This window comes from Saccoglossus kowalevskii, chromosome 12 (assembly GCF_978046115.1).
Source record: "Saccoglossus kowalevskii chromosome 12, keSacKowa6.1, whole genome shotgun sequence".
In the NCBI taxonomy this organism is placed as follows: domain Eukaryota; kingdom Metazoa; phylum Hemichordata; class Enteropneusta; family Harrimaniidae; genus Saccoglossus; species Saccoglossus kowalevskii.
Genome location: NC_140652.1, coordinates 4,246,682 through 4,251,452, shown reverse-complemented (window position 1 = coordinate 4,251,452; position 4,771 = coordinate 4,246,682).

The window sequence follows — 4,771 nt, the reverse complement described above, 5'->3', positions numbered from 1 at the left end:
TCTACCACTCTATTTTATGATTGACCGATCTCTACAACCCTCTACCGACCTATTTCACGAATACCCACCTCTACAACCCTCTACCTACCTGTTTCATGAATGACCCACCTCTACCGACCTATTTCATGAATGACCCACCTCTGCAACCCTCTACCACTCTATTTTATGATTGACCGATCTCTACAACACTCTACCGACCTATTTCACGAATACCCACCTCTACAACCCTCTACCTACCTGTTTCATGAATGACCCACCTCTACCGACCTATTTCATGAATGACCCACCTCTGCAACCCTCTACCACTCTATTTTATGATTGACCGATCTCTACAACACTCTACCGACCTATTTTAGGAATGACCCACCTCTACAACCCTCTACCACTCTATTTCATGATTGACCGATCTCTGCAGCCCTCTACCGAACTATTCATGGTCAACCCATCTCTACAACCCTCTGCCGACCTATTTCATGAATGACCCATCTCTACAACCCTCTACTGACCAATTTCATGCACGACCCACCTCTGCAACCCTCTACCGACCTTTTACATGAATGACCCACCTCTACAACCCTCTACCGACCTATTTCATGCAAGACCCACCTCAACAACACTCTACCGACCTATTTCATGCATGACCCACCTCTACAACCCTCTACCGACCTATTTCATGAATGACCCACCTCTGCAACCCTCTACCGACCTATTACATGAATGACCCACCTCTGCAACCGTCTACCGACCTATTTCATGAATGACCCATCTCTACAACCCTCTACCGACCAAATTCATGGTCAACCCATCTCTACAGCCCACTGCCGACCTATTTCATGAATGACCCATCTCTACAACCCTCTACTGACCAATTTCATGCACGACCCACCTCTGCAACCCTCTACCGACCTATTACATGAATGACCCACCTCTGCAACCGTCTACCGACCTATTTCATGAATGACCCATCTCTACAACCCTCTACCGACCAAATTCATGGTCAACCCATCTCTACAGCCCACTGCCGACCTATTTCATGAATGACCCATCTCTACAACCCTCTACTGACCAATTTCATGCACGACCCACCGCTGCAACCCTCTACCGACCTATTTCATGAATGACCCATCTTTACAACCCTCTACCGACCAATTTCATGCACGACCCACCTCTGCAGCCCTCTACCGACCTATTACATGAATAACCCACCTCTGCAACCCTCTACCGACCTATTTCATGAATGACCCATCTCTACAACCCTCTACCGACCAAATTCATGCACGACCCACCTCTACAACCCTCTACTGACCTATTTCATGCATGACCCACCTCTACAACACTCTACCGACCTATTTCATGAATGACCCACCTCTGCAACCCTCTACCGACCTATTTCATGCATGACCCACCTCTACAACCCTCTACCGACCTATTTCATGAATGACCCACCTCTGCAACCTTCTACCGACCTATTACATGAATGACCCACCTCTGCAACCGTCTACTGACCTATTTCATGAATGACCCATCTCTGCAACCCTATACCGACCTATTACATGAATGACCCACCTCTGCATCCCTCTACCTACCTATTTCAGTAATGACCCACCTTTACCGACCTATTTCATGAATGACCCACCTCTGCAACCCTCTACCGCTCTATTTTATGATTGACCGATCTCTACAACCCTCTACCGACCTATTTTAAGAATGACCCACCTCTACAACTCTATTTCATGATTGACCGATCTCTGCAGCCATCTACCGACCTATTCATGGTCAACCCATCTCTACAGCCCTCTGTCGACCTATTTCATGAATGACCCATCTCTACAACCCTCTACCGACCAATTTCATGCACGACCCACCTCTACAACCCTCTACCGACCAATTTCATGCACGACCCACCTCTACAACCCTCTACCGACCTATTACATGAATGACCCACCTCTGCAACCGTCTACAGACCTATTTCATGAATGACCCATCTCTACAACCCTCTACCGACCAAATTCATGCACGACCCACCTCTACAACCCTCTACCGACCTTTTTCATGAATGACCCACCTCTGGAACCCTCTACCGACCTATTTCATGAATGACCCAACTCTACAACCCTCTACCGACCTATTTCATGAATGTCCCACCTCTGCAACCCTATACCGACCTATTACATGAATGACCCACCTCTGCAACCGTCTACCGACCTATTTCATGAATGACCCACCTCTGCATCCCTCTACCTACCTATTTCATTAATGACCCACCTTTACCGACCTATTTCATGAATGACCCACCTCTGCAACCCTCTACCGCTCTATTTTATGATTGACCGATCTCTACAACCATCTACCGACCTATTTCATGAATGACCCATCTCTACAACCCTCTATCGACCAAATTCATGCACGACCCACCTCTACAACCCTCTACCGACCTATTTCACGAATGACCCACCTCTACAACCCTCTACCTACCTATTTCATGAATGACCCTCCTCTACCGACCTATTTCATGAATGACCCACCTCTGCAACCCTCTACCGCTCTATTTTATGATTGACCGATCTCTACAACACTCTACCGACCTATTTTAGGAATTACCCACCTCTACAACCCTCTACCACTCTATTTCATGAATGACAGATCTCTGCAGCCCTCTACCGACCTATTCATGGTCAACCCATCTCTACAGCCCTCTGCCGACCTATTTCATAAATGACCCATCTCTACAACCCTCTACTGACCAATTTCATGCACGACCCACCGCTGCAACCCTCTACCGACCTATTACATGAATGACCCACCTCTGGAACCCTCTACCGACCTATTTCATGAATGACCCATCTTTACAACCCTCTACCGACCAATTTCATGCACGACCCACCTCTGCAACCCTCTACCGACCTATTACATGAATGACCCACCTCTGCAACCCTCTACCGACCTATTTCATGAATGACCCATCTCTACAACCCTCTACCGACCAAATTCATGCACGACCCACCTCTGCAACCCTCTACCGACCTATTTCATGAATGACCCACCTCTACAACCCTCTACCGACCTATTTCATGCACGACCCACCTCTACAACACTCTACCGATCTATTTCATGCATGACCCACCTTTACAACCCTCTACCGACCTATTTCATGAATGACCCACCTTCGCAACCCTCTACCGACCTATTACATGAATGACCCACCTCTGCAACCGTCTACTGACCTATTTCATGAATGACCCACCTCTACAACCCTCTACCGACCTATTTCATGAATGACCCACCTCTACAACCCTCTACCGACCTATTTCATGAATGACCCACCTCTGCAACCCTCTACCGACCTATTTCATGAATGACCCACCTCTACAACCCTCTACCGACCTATTTCATGCATGACCCACCTCTACAACACTCTACCGATCTATTTCATGCATGACCCACCTCTACAACCCTCTACCGACCTATTTCATGAATGACCCACCTCTGCAACCATCTGCCGACCTATTACATGAATGACCCACCTCTGCAACCGTCTACCGACCTATTTCATGAATGACCCATCTCTGCAACCCTATACCGACCTATTACATGAATGACCCACCTCTGCATCCCTCTACCTACCTATTTCATTAATGACCCACCTTTACCGACCTATTTCATGAATGACCCACCTCTGCAACCCTCTACCGCTCTATTTTATGATTGACCGATCTCTACAACCCTCTACCGACCTATTTCACGAATGACCCACCTCTACAACCCTCTATCTACCTATTTCATGAATGACCCACCTCTACCGACCTATTTCATGAATGACCCACCTCTGCAACCCTCTACCATTCTATTTTATGATTGACCGATCTCTACAACCCTCTACCGACCTATTCATGGTCAACCCATCTCTACAGCCCTCTGCCGACCTATTTCATGAATGACCCATCTCTACAACCCTCTACCGACCAATTTCATGCACGACCCACCGCTGCAACCCTCTACCGACCTATTTCATGCATGACCCACCTCTACAACCCTCTACCGACCTATTTCATGAATGACCCACCTCTGTAACCCTCTACCGCTCTATTTTATGAATGACCCACCTCTGCAACCCTCTACCGACCTATTTCATGAATGACCCACCTCTACAACCCTCTACCGCTCTATTTTATGAATGACCCACCTCTACAACCCTCTACCGACCTATTCCATGGTCAACCCATCTCTACAGCTCTCTGCCGACCTATTTCTTGAATGACCCACCTTTACAACCCTCTACCGACCTATTTTATGAATGACCCATTTATGCAGCCCTCTACCGAACTATTTCTTGAATGACTCACCTCTACAACCCTCCACCGACCTATTTCATGAATGACCCATCTCTAACCCTCTACCAACCTATTTCATTAATGACCCATCTCTACAACCCTCTACCGACCTATTTCATGAATACCCACCTCTACAACCCTCCACCGACCTATTTCATGAATGACCCATCTCTACAACCCTCTATCGACCTATTTCATGAATAACCCATGTATAGTGTGTGTCAATAAACTCTAGGGTCAGGGTGAACTATAAGTGAGTATATCAACAGCGCCCTCCAAGTCACATATCTGATGTCCAGATTGTCCATATAAAACCGTGCGACTGTACTACTCATTCAAAATCACGAATAGAAATCACGAATATAAATCACGAATAGAAATCACATCGATATTATCAACCACATGCATCCATACATAAATTGAATTGCATTAATAGTATA